The sequence below is a fragment of the Hyla sarda genome, chromosome 4 (assembly GCF_029499605.1).
Source record: "Hyla sarda isolate aHylSar1 chromosome 4, aHylSar1.hap1, whole genome shotgun sequence".
NCBI lineage: Eukaryota > Metazoa > Chordata > Amphibia > Anura > Hylidae > Hyla > Hyla sarda.
Window position 1 is genome coordinate 253,580,035 of NC_079192.1, and position 19,381 is coordinate 253,599,415.

At 43.5% G+C, this 19,381-nt stretch overlaps 1 long non-coding RNA gene across 1 annotated transcript in view; it reads right to left on the reverse strand.

The window, feature by feature from the left end:
• Window positions 1-4,477: 4,477 nt before the first annotated feature.
• Window positions 4,478-19,381, reverse strand: part of LOC130366985 (uncharacterized) — a 99,307-nt gene continuing 84,403 nt past the window's right edge. Inside the window, exon 4 of the long non-coding RNA XR_008892029.1 lies at window positions 4,478-4,577. This is a non-coding gene — a long non-coding RNA (uncharacterized LOC130366985). The remainder of the gene's footprint in view (window positions 4,578-19,381) is intronic.

The window sequence follows — 19,381 nt, forward strand, 5'->3', positions numbered from 1 at the left end:
GTACATTGTACCGTACCTTGGGTGCTAAGTCCCCAAAGTCAGAGTTCCTGCGTTCCGGTAGGATCCTCCTAGTGGGATAACCCGTTGTCACCTCTTCCTTCTTTAATTTTATGTGTTTGATATATATAATTTGTATATAATCTAGATACATATAGTACTTCCAGGACCTTAGGTCACATGACTACTAAGCCTACGGTTAGGTTAAGCTTAAGGACCTTCCAGGTCACGTGAGTGGGTCACATGATGTACCACAATGCTTTGTGAAAGGACTGACAGTTTATGGAACCAATAAGCTATGAGTCTGCCCCTTGCCATGTAAGGGCGCTGTTATCCAATCATCGCTTCCTTGGGTTCCGGACTATCAGAGAGAGAGGAGTTCCATGTATACCTGCAAGACAAACCTAGGCCTGAAGCCTGCTAACTTTAGCCAAATACAAAACCGTGAGTTCAACTAAACTCAATCCTAAATCTACGTTACTACTGAACCTAAAACCAAACCCTAAATTCAGTGGAACAGCGTAAAGCAAGCCTCAGTGCTTATTTCCCTGCAACGGCCCAACCAACTGTGAGGAACCTAAAGTCCGGTCCTCTATAAAGACTGTTACTCCTGTTAACCTGCATAAGAAGTTGCAGTAAAGTTATTTCCAGTTTACTAAACCTCCGGTTGTGGACAATCCTTTGTTCCTCCCTATCGTTCCTGGGACGGGTGGCGGTAGGATATATACATATAGAGAAAGAACCCGCACCCTGGCGTCACGACAGTTAAGGGTTAATCAGACACCCTTTCATCACTGCACAGCTACACCCTACCTACCCTACATCCCCACAAACTCACCACACTAACTTTGCCGGATTATCAGTCACTTTGCCGGATCATTTGGCAGTTGCCATTTTTATTATTTTGCACAAACCTTTATTATGTTTTATGCTATATCTATGTATTATTCCTCCCACAAGGGCCTTGTGAGGGGAATTCATATGCCCTTTATATTTTAATAAATTTTATTCATTTGATATTTGAAGCACCGTCTCAGCCAATAAATTATTATGCAATTGTATTGAACCTACAACATTCATTATCACTGTCCTTGAGGTGTGGGCTCGTCCCTTTTTTCTTATAAAAAAAAATTTAATTCTGAGATTTTTGTGAGTGTTTTGCCTAAAGAAATGACCAAGTAGAATGTGAGCCTTCTAAAGGGATCATTGAATTTTTATGTGTTTAGGGGTGGATTTAGGCTGGATTTCCACTGGAGTTTTTGAACCACGGCCAGAAGTGTTTCTGTTTTTTTATATTTCCCATTCCTTTTGAATCCACGTCTGGCCGTGGTTCAAAAACTCCAGTGGAGGTTATTTTTAGAAAAACTTGGAGTGCATTTCCTGCATCACCATTGTCCACAATTAAGTTAAGAGGCAACAACACATATAGTGGACCGATGCCACACATGTAATCACTAGTGTACCATCTACTGCAGACTGGCCAAATTATTAATCCCACTGCAGCCACTTATTCTTATTTTTTTATTTGTTCTCGTGTTCTAACATTAGACATTTACACATGTGGAAATACCAAATATGTTAACGTGGGTTATTTTTGAAGTTTGGGGACTTGTACATGCCATCATTTTGCATAAGGGTAGGGTCACACGTAATGCATCTGCAGCATATTTGATGCTGCAGATTCGCTACTGATCGTTCCCAGAGTGGGCCTCCCATGTGTCCTGAGTTGTCTGCTCGCAGCAGAAAACCACCACTACCAGCAGACACACAGGAATCTGCGAGTCATGAGTGCATCACAGACACTGTGGTCCCTGCTCCCTTGAGCTAGGCTGAGAACTGTTTCAATGTCTGGGAGTAAACTGTGCATGCGCACCTGTCTCGCAGGTCTCTGCATGTCTACTAATAGTGGCGGATGGCTTCTGGATTGCAGGACACAGGCAATGCAAGAGACTCACTCTAGAGATGGTCAGTAGCGCATCCGCAGCGTCATATACACTGCTGATGCGCTACATGTGACTCTACCCTAAGGATGAGTTCACATGTGCATATTTTACTGTCAGTTTTGCTGTTGATTTTCAACAAAATATGTCTTCACACGGGCAGATTTATTTTTAAACTCACATTGTGTTTCCTGCTATGAGTTTGAATGGGGGTGTGCTCTCTGCGTGCTGTCTGCAGAAAATTTACAGCAGTGAAATTTCTGCTGTGGAAAATCCACCACTGTCTCCATTGTAGTCCTGTGGCAGATTTTCCACAAATTTTCCACAAATTTTCCACAAAATTGGAAACAAAGAGCCCTCCTCCAATTCAAACTTACGGCTGGAGACATGGTACAAGTTTGAAAACAAATCTGCTCATCTGCTCATGGGATTGTTCACACAAGTGTATTTCCTGCTGCAGATTTGCTGTAGCAGATTTATCTACCCATTGAAGTCAATATAAATCAAAATATGCAGCAGCAGATACACAGTAAAATATGTTGCATATATGCTATATGGGACTGTACCCTTTAATGGATTATATAAAGGTACAGGTTTTACAGTTTCTTTGGATTGCTGGATCTTTTCTCTGCTATTGTTTGGGGCCGCTGCACTTGTGAAAAATAGGTGTACTCTTAGACTCCGCTCTTCCTTTGTTTTAGCAGAAGGTCATCCATTATTCAAATATTTGGCTGAACAGTTTTTCAGTACACAAAAACATTTTTTTTTCTTTCTGTTTTCCTAGGATGCTGGCTGGTCGTCTCTGTGTCTTTATATACCTAAGGTGTATGATGATGTTACATCCAGAGCCATATAATTGCTTCTTCTTGTTGTTCTATTTTCTTTAACTCCTTAGGCTGAGTTTCCACCTTTTTTTTTTATTATTTTTTTTTTGGGGGGGGGGGGGGGCCACATGGCTTTTTTTTTCAGCCAAAAAACGCTGTGGCTGGATGTTATCTGTAAATCAATGAGGAATAACAAAATTCTTTTTCCACTTGACATTTTTCAGGTTGGCTATTTTTTTTAAATCCTTGTGTGTTTTTCTGCTCCTTGGCGGTTTTGCAAAGTTGCAGCATGTTGAGTCTATAGCATTTTTTTTTGTTAAAATATTGGCGTTTTTCTCCCATATAAGTCTATGAAAATGAAAAAACGGCATTAAAAATGCCATGTGGGTTTGCATTTGGCCTTTTTCTTTGGCGTTTTTTCACCTTTGAAAAAAGGGGCTGTTGACTGGAAGCGGAACAGCAGCCATTTTCTCTGTAGTCAGTCAAAAAGGTTATTCAGAGGCTGGACCTTGCTAGCTAGGTGTACAGTTGTGAGCAGCATGGCACCCCGCATTTCATTTAATGTAAGTATACTTCTTGCTGTGTGTGTTCTTTTTGCCAAATATTGTATGTTTAGGTGGGTTTAGGTGGGGTTTTGGGTTTGTGGTTTTGTGGGGGTGGGGGTAATTTTTATACTGTGCAAACATTACAGTCATGTTTGTTTTGGGGGGGGTCATAAAGCGATGTTGCAAATGTGTGGTTTACTTCTTTACTTTTATTGCGTTGTTTTGTGAATTTGAAATTTGCTTACTTAAAAAAATTATAGGTGGAAGCAAGTTCCATATTATAGAACAGGTCCCTGGAGGAAAATGAAGATCGGATGTTGAAGGAGGAGGCATGGACAGAGGTCTTCAGTGGGCTTCTTCTCACATGGGACAGCAAAAATGCCCGGGAGCAAGGGGCAATAGGTTAGTTTTTTCCACTTTTAACTTTTTCGGTCATATATTGTCAAATATTGTTAGATGTCAAGTAGCCCAGTTGCCCCTAGCAACCAATTACCTTGCTTATTATATTTATGATATTGTCTCTCCATAATGAATTAACCAATATGATTGTGTCTGACTTTATTACATTATTTATGTTCTATACATATACATATTTTTTAATAAAAAAAATTTATGGTTATGACACTAGTTTGAATAGTGAATGTGAGAAAAAAATTTTGGAATAAAAGATGCAACCAAACTTAATTACAATTTTTTAAATACATTTTTTTACATTTTCAAAATAATTTACTTAAACAATTGACCCATGGCACATGACATTGTTTCAAATTCACCAAATGTTATGTTGGAGTAACATATGTGGTGTCTAGAGTGTTATGAACGTGAGTACAGTTTGTTGTGGCCTCATTAACCAATACTGTCCGAGGATAATGTACATTCTTCTGGTCCAGGCATGGGGCCAATGATGATGAAAAGATTTTTTTCTAGAAAAATCCAGTACAGAAAAGAGCATAGGAAATGTCAATAATGCCTTATTAGTCCTTTTTCATTGATGAGACTTGTAGTATATTTTCATCACTTGATTTCAAAATTGGAATTTCTTCAATATTCCCAAAACATGTCCAAATAATATATTTTGGTTCTCTTTGTAGAGGAAGCTGTGTCTATGAGATGGCATTCCCTGCGTGATCGTTTCCAGAATTTAACAAGCATGTAACTAGTGGGAGTGGGGCAACAATGCAGAAACAATACAAATATTTCCATCAGCTGTTGTTTCTTGCCCCGGGTAGAGAACAGAGAGTAAGTAACAGTCAATCCTTGGTTCATAATCCCTGAAAGAAAAAAAGAGAAAAATTGACATTAATAATATAAAATAAATGTGTCAGTGTCTAAAAATCTGTTAGCAAAAGAAAAGAGAAAAGGCCTATACTTTTTACCTATACATAGGGATGGTAGTAACTTAAAATTAAGAGAAAGAAGTATGTTTTATTAAATAATATGAAGGAGAGATATATTACTAGATCCGGTTCATATATTAAGTGGAGGCTTGATGCGCACTCGCTATGAACATAGCCGTGCGTTCCACTGCATGTAAACAACAGCCGCATGTCACCGCTCCGTTTACAAACAGAGCGGAGATGCGGCGTGTAAGTTGTCAGGGACGCGTCGCTAAGGAGCGGGTCCACTGTATGTAAACAACGGCCGCATGTCACCGCTCCGTTTATAAACAGAGCGGAGATGCGGCGTGTACGCTACCAGGGATGCGTCGCTAAGGAGCGGGTCCCTGCAGATCTTATGTTACAGAGCAAGCGCATGGTTTAGCGCTGCTCTGTATAAGTTGGATGAAAGGAATCTGTATGTCTGATGTGAACAGAGATTTTAAAGGGACAGTTTGCATGGTATCTAGGAATCAATATAGTGCATGAATGTTTTAAAACAAAATTGGGTTAATATTGGCAGAAATATAAATAATTTAAAAACTATGAAAAGATATAGAATACCTAGATAAGAGGCGCATATATAGATAAATAGATAGAGATTGCACAAGTATATAAGCTAATAAAATAACAAAAACTGGATAATAAGAGAGTATATGTAAATAAATCGGTATTGAAATATATTAATATATAGAGAATAAATATCTATGAAGGAGTTCATGTGAGGATGTGTAAAAAAATCTATATATATATATATATATATATATATATATATATATATATATATATAAAAAATACATATACAAATATAAAAATCTTTAGATCAAAAACACACATTGGTCCACAAATATGGGTAACTCATAATAAGGAAAAAGGTTAAATATGAATATAAATATAAATATCCGCACAGCCATAATCACAAGTTACTCTCAATAAATTCATTTAGTCCCAGGGGCTGAAGTGTGCGTAATTTAAATATCCAAAAATTTTCACGCTGCCTAAGCATGTTGAATCGCTGGGGGACATCCTTATTAATCTGTTCTATGGCGGATACCTTGAAGGCCGAAAAATCGCCCTCATGATGTAAAGAAGCATGACGTGACACACTATGAAGCTGGTATTTGAGGGTAACATTGCTACGGTGTTTATTAATTCGGTTTCTTAAACACTGTGTGGTGCGGCCTACGTATTGCAGGCCGCACGTGCATTGTAAGAGATATATAACGTATTGGGAGTCACAGGATATATGTGATTTAATAGAGAAAATCTCTTTAGTGACCATAGAGTGAAATTCTTTTATCATATGTGTTAAATTTAAACAACATTTACAACGCGCGTGATTGCACTTAAAACAACCATTCTTTTGCAAAAAGTTAGAAGGTTTGTTTTGCAGAGTTTTTAAGTTACTCCTAGATACCATGCAAACTGTCCCTTTAAAATCTTTTTTCACATCAGACATACAGATTCCTTTCATCCAACTTATACAGAGCAGCGCTAAATCATGCGCTTGCTCTGTAACATAAGATCTGCAGGGACCCGCTCCTTAGCGACGCGTCCCTGGTAGCGTACACTCCGCATCTCCGCTCTGTTTATAAACGGAGCGGTGACATGCGGCCGTTGTTTACATACAGTGGACCCGCTCCTTAGCGACGCGTCCCTGACAACTTACACGCCGCATCTCCGCTCTGTTTGTAAACGGAGCGGTGACATGCGGCTGTTGTTTACATGCAGTGGAACGCACGGCTATGTTCATAGCGAGTGCGCATCAAGCCTCCACTTAATATATGAACCAGATATAGTAATATATCTCTCCTTCATATTATTTAATGAAACATACTTCTTTCTCTTAATTTGAAGTTACTACCATCCCTATGTATAGGTAAAAAGTATAGGACCTAATCTAAAAATCCAGCTTCCAGTTTTTCTACATTTCTATTGTTTTTGCTGTACCTCCCATCCTGAACCTATGACCCTGCCACTATTTTGCTTTTCAATCAATGTGTGTATAAAAAGCTCTCTGTTGCATTGTACTGTACAAATCTGTAAATCTGAAGAAGGGGTATGCTAACCCCAAAACGCGTTGTTGTATATTAATAAAGCTTGAATTCGTATCCACCTCCATGACCTGGTTGTGAGATTTCCTTGGATCTCCGAGCGCCTGATGAAAGGTAATTTTTTCTATTATTAAGTGTCTAAAAATGTCAAACTAATTTGACAAACATTTTTATTTTATATTGTAGAACTAAGAGCAACACAGATTTTGTATCTGAGGAAGAAGGTTTGGCTGCCACACAAGAAATCAAGGATGAACTTGGCACACAAACAACAACCGATAAGGGACAGTTAAGTGCTGAGGATGACCAACAATCCCACAATTTTGACCAAACTGAACCCAGGCCAGAACCAGATGTGGGGGAATCCATAGATGTTGGGAAAGATGGTGAGGTTGCAGGGCCCAGTGGAATACAAAGCCACAGGTAAACAACCCCTATTGGGCGTGTTAGTTTACCTGCAACCAGAAGGCCATACCAAGGCCCAAGTATGCATCACAGACTCCATCCTGACCAGGAGTTGAATAATGAAATAACAGCTCTGGTCCACCGTCAGCAGTCAGAGGATGATAGTGACGCATTATGTAGGGCGCTAGCCCAGAGATTACGGGAAATGGAGCCACTAAATAGAACAAGCTGCATGACCTTCATACTAGGCTGCACAGAGTATTTTCCCCCACTATACCAACCTTCCTGCTTCAGATGATGTCCCAGTGCACTCCATCAGACCATAACAGGAGAGCAGAAGAACACACACGCAGGGACTCAGCAACTCAAACCGAGTGGCATCATGTGTACCATACTGTGTATGCTATCACCTAGTTTTTATTCTTCAGATGCTACCAATTATGGTAGTCGTAAGGAAGATCAGCTATATGGTTCGTATCCTCCTATACATCAAGCACCACAACAAAACTTTCAACCCAACCATCCTATACCACCTCCTCACCAGCAACATAGTGAAGGTTACTCTGACTTCACCGCTTCCCATAGGTCCACACAGGAATAATTTTTTCTTTTTTGTCTAAATTTAAGAGCTTGTGGTTGTTTATAATGTGCCACACACTTTATGTTCTGTGTGTTTGTATTTTTTTAGCCTTAAGGACACAGCCTATTTTGGTCTTGAGGACATAGACAAGTTAATTTTTGCATCTTTGTTTTTCCTCCTTGTGTTCTAAAGGCATAACTTTTTTCCATCTACAGACCCATATGAGGGCTTGTTTTTTGAAATTGTACTTTGTAATTAGTGTTGAGCGGCATAGGCTATATTCAAATTCGCGATATTTCGCGAATATATGGACAAATATTCGTCATATATTCGCTAAATTTGCATATTCGTAATATTTGCATTTATTTTCGCATATGCGAAAATTTGCATATGAGAAAATTAGCATATACGAAAATTAGCATTTGCGAAAATTAGCATATGCAAAAATTAGCATATGCTAATTTTCGCATATGCGAAAATTCGTACGCCAGTCTCACACAGTGGTATTAGAGCCTTCTTTACACCACACAAGCTGGAAGCAGAGAGGGATGATCACTGTGATGTGTACTGTGAAAAAAAAAGGAATATTCGTAATTGCGAATATGTAATGCTATATTCGCAAATATGCAATATTTGCGAATAAAAATCGCATTACGAATATTCGCGAGCAACACTATTTGTAATGACACTTTTCATTTTACCATAAAATCTATGGCACAATCAAAAAATATTATTTGTGTGGGGAATTAAAAAAAAAAAAATAATTTTACAACTTTTTCTTTTTTTTGGGGTGGTCATTTTTAGGCTGTACAATGTATGGTAAAACTGTTTTGTTTATTCTGTGGGTCAATAAGATTAAAATGATACCCATGCTTTACATGCTTTACTATTACAGTACTGCTTTTGAAAAAACTACAACTTTTTTTTAACAAAATAGATATTGCTCTTATCTGAACCCCTAAAATTTTTCCATATATGGGGCTGTATGAGGGCTCATTCTTTCTGTTGTTATCTGTAGTTTTTATGGGTATGAGTATAGATATTTTTATTTTGATAGAACTTTTTCATTGCTTTTTATTATTTTTTTTTAGAGATGAACGAATTTTTCAAAAATTCGATTTGGCTGATTCGCCAAATTTTCCGAAAAAGTTTGTTTTGATCCAATTTTTTTTGTGGCAAATCTATATTAAAAAAGGCTATTTCTAGCCTACATACAGCCTCTATAGGGGGTATATAACACTTTGCTGTGTTCTAAAACGCATAAGGAGTGTGCTGGGGTAGTGAAATAATACTGTTATTCAGACTAACATGCAGATTACCAGCATCGCTTTTAGAATCACTGCCGCACAGCAGCACAATGACAGAGCCTGGTGGTGGCATCAGTGTCAGGAGACCATATAGAGACTGAATAACATAGCGTGGAGGTGTTGGCAGCATGAGGAGACCATTTAGTGGCTGAATGGCACAGCATGGAGGTGTTGGCAGCATGAGGACACCATATAGTGGCTGAATGACACAGAATGGAGGTGTTGGCAGCATGAGGACATCATATAGTGGCTGAATGACACAGTGTGGAGGTGTTGGCAGCATGAGGACACCATATAGTGGCTGAATGGCACAGTGTGGAGGTGTTGGCAGCATAAGGACACCATATAGTGGCTGAATGACACAGCATGGACATGTTGTCAGCATGAGGAGACCATATAGTGGCTGAATGACACAGCATGGAGGTGTTGGCAGCATGAGGAGACCATATAGTGGCTGAATGGCACAGTGTGGAGGTGTTGGCAGCATGAGGACACCATATAGTGGCTGAATGACACAGCTTGGATGAAGCTGAAGCATGAGGACACCATATAGTGGGTGAATGACACAGCTTGGATGAGGCTGAAGCATCAGGACACCATATAGTGGCTGAATGACACAAAATTTAAGTTTTGGCAGCATGAGGACACCATACAGTGGCTGAATTGCACAGTGTGGAGGTGTTGGCAGCATGAGGACACAATATAGTGGCTGAATGACACAGTATGGACATGTTGTCAGCATGAGGAGACCATATAGTGGCTGAATGGCACAGCATGGAGGTGTTGGCAGCATGAGGACACCATATAGTGGCTGAATGACACAGCTTGGATGAGGCTGAAGCATGAGGACACCATATAGTGGCTGAATGACACAAAATGTAAGTGTTGGCAGCATGAGGACACCATATAGTGGCTGAATTGCACAGTGTGGAGGTGTTGGCAGCATGAGGACACAATATAGTGGCTGAATGACACAGTATGGACATGTTGTCAGCATGAGGAGACCATATAGTGGCTGAATGACACAGCATGGAGGTGTTGGCAGCATGAGGAGACCATATAGTGGCTGAATGGCACAGCGTGGAGGGGTTAGCAGCATGAGGACACCATATAGCGGCTGAATGACACAGCTTGGATGAGGCTGAAGTATGAGGACACCAGATAGTGGCAGAATGACACAGCTTGGATGAGGCTGAAGCATAAGGACACCATATAGTGGCTGAATGACACAGAATGGAGGTGTTGGCAGCATGAGGACACCATATAGTGGCTGAATGACACAGCATGGGCATGTTGTCAGCATGAGGAGACCATATGGTGGCTGAATGACAAAGCATGGAGGTGTTGGCAGCATGAGGAGACCATATAGTGGATGAATGGCACAGCCCTGAGTTGCCAGCAGCATGAGAAGGCACAAGGCCTTCACAATTCCTAAGATTAAAAGATGACTTAAGAAATTTAAACCTGACGATTTTGGATAGCGGGTGCTACCTATGAGAACATTTGAAATTACCAGACCCAGGCCCAACAGCGGCATCAGTAAACCATATATTGCCTGAATGACACAACCTGTAGTTGGCTGATGTATGAGTACACACCAGGGCTTCACAATCCCCCCCAAAAAACACCACAATTTTAGAAATTTTTGGAAAAGATTTCGGATAGCGGGTGCTACCTATGAGAAAATTTGAAATTACCAGACCAAGGCCCCACAGCGGCATCAGTAACCCATATATTGCCTGAACGACACAGCCTGGAGTTGGCTGATGCACGAGTTCACACCAGGGCTTCACAATCCCTAAGAAAAAAACACCACAATTTTAGAAATAAAAAAAAAAAAATTTGGATAGCGTGTGCTACCTATGAGAAAATTTGAAATTACCAGACCCAGGCCCCACAGCGGCATCAGTAACCCATATATTGCCTGAATGACACAGCCTGGAGTTGGCTGATGCACGAGTTCACACCAGGGCTTCACAATCCCCCCCAAAAAACACCATAATTTTAGAAATTTTTGAAAAAGATTTTGGATAGCGGGTGCTACCCATGAGAAAATTTGAAATTCCCAGACCCAGGCCCAGCAGCGCGATCAGTAAACCATATATTGCCTGAATGACACAGGCTGGAGTTGGCTGATGCATGAGTATGCACCAAAGCTTCACAATCCCTAATAAAAAAGTCAAACATTTTTGACGAAAAATTTTAACGAAAATTTAGGACAGCGAGTGCTCTCTATATATTACCAGAATGACGCAGCCTGGAGGAGTTGGCTAAAAGGAGACCGTTATTTGAAATTTAAATCAAAATTTGTGTCCCGGACCCCGCCGTGTGGGTACAAAGGACCTAATCTCACAAGCACCCACAGGGCTCATGTGGCCGTAAGATGTAGGCGCAACGTCTCCATAGCCCTGATTGGCCATTTTTGGCTTTTGTACCTTTGTTTAAGAACAAGCGCATATCCAAGAGTCCAGAAAACCCTACAATGCAGGATGGTGGACCACCAAAAGACATTCTTCTATAAAATAATTTTTTATGAAATAAAGAAGCAGAGTTCATCCCTCTGCGTATTAAAAAAAAAAAAATTTTACTTAAAAAATCTCACGCAACAATCGTTCAATGGTGTAATGGTTATTATTGTGGAAAATTCAAGTTTATTACTGTGATAATTATCAGAAAAAAAAAAAAAAAAAAAACTACCCAAGAATGTTTAATAACCCCATACATTGCACCATAAATGTTGAAATTTAAATTAAGCATGTATGTATGTATTTCAAAAATCCTAAAATTAAAGGCCCAAGCACAGAAGCATCATGAAGTCAAGTAGTTCCTGAAAGACACAGGAGCAGTCAGGCATCATCAGTACCCAAGAGGCTTTAATAACCCCTTACATTGCACGATCACTCGCGAGATCGAGCAATAACAGGTGTGTTATGCCCTCAGATTTCCGGGGCTTCATGCGCTCTACACTGAACGGACCAGCGGGTGTCTATCTTTCACAGAAAGGTGCGGGTAACCCGCTGAACCCCTTTCGCGATAGGGATCAGGGATTGCAATTATTTGCCAGGAAAGAAGAATCACAATAAGCGCCGGTCATAAGCTCGGGTTCATTAAGTCCCTGCCCTTTGTACTCACCGCATGTCTCTACTACCGATTGAATGGTTTAGTGAGGTCCTCGGATCGGCCCCGGAGGGGTAGGAGAAGGCCCTAGCAGAGCGCCGAGAATTTAAAGATCATTGTTGAAATTAGCATTAAGCATGTATTAGCTACTGCTAAACTTCCAAAAATTTAAGGCCCAAGGCCTGAGGCATCAGGGAGGCAATTATTTCCTGAAAGACACAGAATGAGTCAGGAGCAGTCATTCACAGTACCCAAGAGGGTTTCATAACCAACCCCTTACATTTAAAGATCAATGTTGAAATTTGCATTAAGCATGTATTTAGCTACTGCAAAACATCCAAAAATTGAAGGCCCAAGGCCTGAGGCATCAGGGAGGCAAGTAGTTCCCGAAAGACACAGAATGAGTCAGGAGCAGTCATTTGCAGTACCCAAGAGGGTTTCATAATCATCCCCTTACATTTAAAGATGAATGTTGAAATTTGCATTAAGCATGTATTTAACTACTGCTAAACATCCAAAAATTAAAGGCCCAAGTCATGAGGACAGGGAGGCAAGTAGTTCCTGAAAGACACAGAATGAGTATTGAGCAGGCATTCGCAGTTCCCAAGAGGGTTTCATAACCCCTTACATTTAAAGATCAATGTTGACATTTGCATTAAGCATATATTTAGCTACTGCTAAACATCCAAAAATTAAAGGCCCAAGGCCAGAAGCATCAGTGAGGCAAGTAGTTACTGAAAGACACAGGATGAGCTAGGAGCAGGCAATCGCAGTACCAAAGATGGTTTCATAACCCTAATTGATAACTCAAGAGGGTTTCATAACGAACCATAATTGGGAAATGTTGGTGTAGCAGCATGGTCAATCTACTCTGAGGCATCTGGCATTGGTGGCTGGAAATCCTGGCTGATCCATTCCTGTTTCATCTTGACAAACGTCAGTCTCTCCACATATTTGGTGGACAGACGAGTTCGCTTTGGGGTGACTATGGCCCCGGCCGCACTAAACACCCGCTCTGATGGCACACTACTGGCCAGGCAGGACAGCTTTTCCAGGGCAAACTCTGCTAGTTGTGGCCATAAATCAAGTTTGGCTGCCCAGAAGTCAAGTGGATCTTCAATGGTTGTTGGCATGGCCATGTCAAGGTATGCCACCACCTGCTGGTTCAGGTCCTGCGTGGGTGAAGATAGCTACTCATCAGCGATTCTAGACTCAGGCTGCTGCTAATTGAGCTGGTACTGCTCCTCCCACCCCTCCCCTCCCCAGCAGCCATGGCAGTGGAAGGTGAGCGCAGAGGGCCCCCCAAGTCAGACCTGCGAGGGGATGGACCATGTGGCCGATAGGCATCAGTCAACTGACTACGTAGAATCTCTCTGTAGTAGGTCAGTTTGTCCTCCCTCTCAGTGGGTGTAAAAAAAAGGCCCCCATTTTGGGATGGTAGCGAGGGTCTAATAAGGTGAAGATGCAGATGTCATCCAGCTGACGAATTTTGACAATTCGGGGGTCACTACGCAAGCAACTGAGCATGCATCGTGCCATTTGCGCCAGTGACTCGGAGGGACTACCTTCCTCCATCTCCACTGCATACTGCCACAATGTATCTGGGTCCTCTGTCTCAACTTCCTCATAACCCTCCAGCTCCTCTGGCTGCTCCTGCTCCTCCTCTCCTGTTCGAAGACTAGAAACACCGGCCATCTTATCCAACCTAAACTGTGCTCTGCTCTGCCCCTCATCATCCTTCTCCTCCAGTTCAGCCCCCACAGGGCTCATGTAGCCTTGAGATGTAGGCGCAACATCTCCATTGCCATGACCAGCCATGGTTTCAATCATTTGTTGTAGGAAATGTAGGAGTGGAATTACGTCGTTCATGGCGTAATCCAGGCGACTCACAAATAATGTGGCTTCCTCAAAGGCCTCAGCAAACGGCAGGTGTCACGTATGAGCTGCCACTCGTTCACATTGAAGTTACACAGGGGAGTACTCCTATCTGCTTGGATCATCAAGAAATTGGTGATGGCTTTTCTTTGTTCGTATAGTCTGTCCAACATATGAAGGGTGGAATTCCAACGTGTGGCAACGTCACAAATAAGACTATGTTGTGGGATACCCTTCTGACGCTGCAGCTCAAGGAAGGTGTGCTTGGCGGTGTAAGAGTGGCTGAAGTGCATGCACAGTTTCCTTGCCATTTTCAGGATGTTTTGCAAATGGGGTGAAGACTTGAGGAAGTGCTTGACAACCAGATTCAACACGTGTGCCATGCAGGGCGTATGTTTCACACTTCCTTGTCGCAGCGCGGACACAATGTTCTTCCCGTTGTCGGTCACCATGGTTCCCATTTCCAGATTTCGTGGAGTAAGCCATACTCGAATTTCTTTACGAATGAACTTTAGCAGTTCCTCCCCTGTGTGACTCAGTTTGCCAAGGCAAACCATGTGAAGAACAACTTGACTCCGCCGTGCCCTACACACATGGTACGATGAAGTGCCACCGAGATTTGGACGTGCAGTGGAGGCCAAGGACACAGTGGAGGATGAAAAGGCAGCGTCGCACACTGTAACAGGACCAACTGCCTGGGAGCGAGAGCGGGGAGGAGGAAGCGGTGTGACCTGTCTATGTTGCTGTTGTGGCTGTGCAGGAACCACATTTAGCCAGTGGGCCGTAAAAGACAAGTATTGTCCCTGCCCGTAGTTACAGCTCCACACGTCGGCGCTGCCATGCACTTTTGAACACACCGACAGGCTCAAGGACTGGCCCAGCTTCTCTTGTACAAACGTATGCAGGGCTGGTACTGCCTTCTTCGCAAAGAAATGACGGCTTGGGACTCTCCACCTCGGCTTGGCACAAGCCATCAATTCTCTGAAAGGTGCAGAGTCCACCACTTGAAAAGGGAGGGACTGCCTAAAAGCGGGAGAAGCAGGAGCGACAGAAGGAGGGTTTGACACACAGATCCCTTCGGCTGAGGTGGTGGAGCCTTGGCTGAAGGAGGGAGTGGATGGCCACTGGGTGATGCAGCAGGCTGGACCACTGCATCGGAGCCATGGTTCTCCCAGGCCGCCTTATGGTGGCGAAGCATGTGTTGACGCAGGGCCGTGGTGCCGACATTGGGACCCTGGCCACGCTTCACCTTCTGCCGACAGATCTTGCATGTGGCTATGTGAACCTCCTCAGGATGCCTTATGAAAAACTTCCACACCACAGAGTAGCTGATTTTCCCACCCGCAGTCCGCACTAATTGACTGCTACTGGCGTTGTCTCCAGGATCCCATGTTCCACTACCTCCCGGAAAGGCAGGCTGCCACGAAGCAGGTGGTCTCCCCCGGGCACGTTTGGCTCCTGAATTTCCACTACTGCCACCACGCTGACTGCCAACCGTGCTACTGCCTTGCTGCCTCAAGTGCAACCTGCAACTCTCTTCTCCTGATGATGATGAAGCCCCTTCTGCACCCGGCTCCCAATTGCGATCGGCTTCATCATCATCAACAGTTGTGTGCACGTCACTTATGTCCTCCTCAGGTTCCCCAACAGTGTCTGCTTCAGGACCCTGAACACTTGCAACACCGCCTCCCACGTCACTCTCTGCATCACTACTTTGCCGCCTAGCGGAGCAAGCGGCGCATGTCTCTTCCCCTTCTTGGCTGTCCAGTAGCTGCTGACTGTCCTCTATTAGATCATCCTCAGTAAATAGTGGAGCTGAACCCACAGCATAAGATACTTCTTTAGGAGAGGGAACAGCATAGGACAAAGGCAATGGGAGGACACGGACTGCTCCCGGGCCATGCCAACTGAGGGTTGTGTCTGAGGAATCCACCGACTGTTGACTGGGGGTGTCAGATGTCACTTGTGATGATGTGGATGAGCATGTTAACCAATCCACGACTGTAGATGGGTTGCTGGTGGAGACACGACCGCTGGCTGGTGGCTCGCCCCAAGTCTGCTGCCAACTGTGCCTGAAGTATTTAGGCCTCTGCCACTCCTCTGTGCACGTCCTGGCACTTCTCTGCCTGACATACTTAGTGCGTCTATGAGGGTATTACAATACGCTACACTACTCTTTAAACAGTATTTGTCTAGAACAGCAGCAGGTGATTACCTACGGCTGTCCTTGAACAGTATGTAGGCCCTTGACAGATTAACAGGTACTAAATGGTACAATACTTGAATGTACGTATGCGGTATGCACTGATGAGGGCAGTTATATATGCGTAACTATACGCAGAAAAAAACTATTTAAAAAAAAACAGCCGGTGAATAGCATTGTTTGGACTTGCACAGTATGTAGCCAGCCCCTTGACAGATTAACAGGTACAAAATGGTACAAATGCACTACAGTCCACTGAACAATCACATATTTCTGAACAGCAGCAGGACCCAACAGTGCAGCACCACAAAAAAAAAAATAATCCAGGGATTAAACCCTAAATTGCACACTGTCACACAATTCTGAGCAGCAGAAAATTTGTGGAACAAATAAAAGTAAACTCAATTGGGCTGAAAAATGAGGAGATAAGATGCTTCAGAAAGTTCAGGCAGCTTGGAGATCTGTATGAGGCAGCTGACAGCTATCTGCCCCTCTCTGCCTCAATGCTCAATAACGTGAATAGGAGGTTTAGCTATCAATGATCCTTCTCAGTGTAACAGCACAGCACTCTGCACTCCTGCCTTTCCCTAATGCTGATGTGACTAGCAGTTGCAGTGTAACGCTGTGGTATGAGCTATTCACACACTCGCAGTCCCGTCCTCTCCATCTGAGTGCATAGATGAAATGAAGAGAGGCAAGATGGCCGCCGATTATATAGGGCCTGTGACATCATAGGGGTCAGTGAACACTGATAGGCTGCATCTCACATGTGATTCAGGGTCAGCCCGCCTACCTTCATTCCCGCCGCTGTTTCCTGCCCTCCCATAATCCCCTGCCCCATGTACTCACATGTGGATCCACCATCTTAGGTCTCCAATAGCCTGGAACGCTGTAAATTGGAGTTTAATGAAGTGATTCGCGCGATAGAATCGCGGCGATATTCGTATTTGTTGCGAATCGAATTTTTCATGAAATTCGTAACGAATTCGGGTTCGTCAACTTCAATTCGCTCATCTCTAATTTTTTTTGTCTGACGTGATGTGACCAAAAATCATCAATTCTGGTGTTTGGTATTTTTTTAAATAATATTTACGCTGTTAACCATGCGGAAAAATAAATATTATATTTTAACAGATTGGATATTTACACACGCAGGTTTTTTTTATTACATTATTTAACCCCTTCCCGCAGAATGTCATATATAAACGCCGGGTTGTGCAGTGCGTTCGCGCATCCCGGCGTTTATAAATGACATGCAGTTAACCCGGCGATGCGCAGCATCGCATGGGTTAACTGGCAGAAGTCCCGCTGTTTCCAGCAGGGGACAACTTCTGCTTCACCCCCAGGACCATCAATTGATGGTCCTGGTCAGCGATCACTGTGATTGGTCCCTGTGGACCAATCACAGTGATCTGGGGTGAAAGTTCAGATCCCCCGCACTGCCCGCCCCTGGAAGTCGGGCAGAACGGGGGACGAAGGCTGCAGGGGCTCGCGGGGACCTGCGGCACACGGGGGGAATACGTGGGGACCGGCGGATTTACCTGGAGCAGCGGCAGGACCGAGGAGCAGCGGCAGGACCGGCCACGTGGACGAGCAGCGACGGGACCAGCAGGTAAGTATGTAGTCCTCAGAGGCAGCAGTGAAGATCTTCACTGCTGCTTCTAGGAGTCTGAAAACTACAACTCCCAGCATGCCTAGACAGCCTTTGGCTGTCTGGGCATGCTGGGAGTTGTAGTTTTGCAACATCTGGAGGGCCCCAGTTTGGAGACCATTGTATAATGGTCTCCAATCTGTGCTCTTCCAGCTGTTGCAAAACTACAACTCCCAGCATGCACTGACTGTCCAGGCATGCTGGGAGTTTTAGTTAAGCAACATCTGGCCCTTCAGATGTTGCCGAACTACAACTCCCAGCATGCCCTTCAGCTGTCTGGGCATGCTGGGAGTTGTAGTTTTGCAACAGCTGGAGACACACTGGTTGGGAAACATTGTTTCTAACTCAGTGTTTCCTAACCTGTGTGCCTCCAGCTGTTGCAAAACTATAACTCCCAGCATGCACTAAAAGACCATGCATGCTGGGAGTTGTAGTTTTGCAACATCTGGAGGGCCCCAGTTTGGAGACCGTTGTATAATGGTCTCCAATCTGTGCTCTTCCAGCTGTTGCAAAACTACAACTCCCAGTATGCACTGACTGTCCAGGCATGCTGGGAGTTTTAGTTCAGCAACATCTGGCCCTTCAGATGTTGCCGAACTACAACTCCCAGCATGCCCTTCAGCTGTCTGGGCATGCTGGGAGTTGTAGTTTTGCAACAACTGGAGACACACTGGTTGGGAAACATTGTCTGTTTCTAACTCAGTGTTTCCCAACCTGTGTGCCTCCAGCTGTTGCAAAACTATGACTCCCAGCATGCACTAACAGACCATGCATGCTGGGAGTTGTGGTTTTGCAACAGCTGATGCAAGCCCCCCCCCCCCCTCCCCGCCCCGCCACCCCCGTGAATGTACAGGGTACATTCACATGGGCGAGGCTTTTACAGTGGGTTTCTCGCATCTTGAGATGCAGCAAATTTTGCGCTGGGAAACTCGCTGTAATCCCCCGCCCATGTGACTGTACCCTAAAAACACTACACTACACTAACACAAAATAAAATAAAAAGTTAAAAACACTACATATACACATACCCTTACACAACAGCCCCCTCCCCCAATAAGAACGTCCGGTACGCCACTGTTTCCAAAGCAGAGCCTCCAGCTGTTGAAAAACAACAACTCCCAGTATTGTCGGACAGCCGTTGACTGTCCAGGCATGCTGGGAGTTTTGCAACAGCTGGAGGCACCCTGTTTGGGAATCACTGGCGTAGAATACCCCTATGTCCACCCCTATGCAAATCCCTAATTTAGGCCTCAAATGCACATGGCGCTCTCACTTTGGAGCCCTGTCGTATTTCAGGGCAACAGTTTAGGGCGACATATGGGGTATCGCTGTACTCGGGAGAAATTGCGTTACAAGGTTTGGGGGGCTTTTTCTTCTTTAACCCTTCGTGAAAAGGAAATGTTGGGGTCTACACCAGAATGTTAGTGTAAATTTTTTTTATTTTTTACACTAACATGCTGATGTTGCCCTATACTTTACATTTTCACAAGAGGTAAAAGGGAAAAAA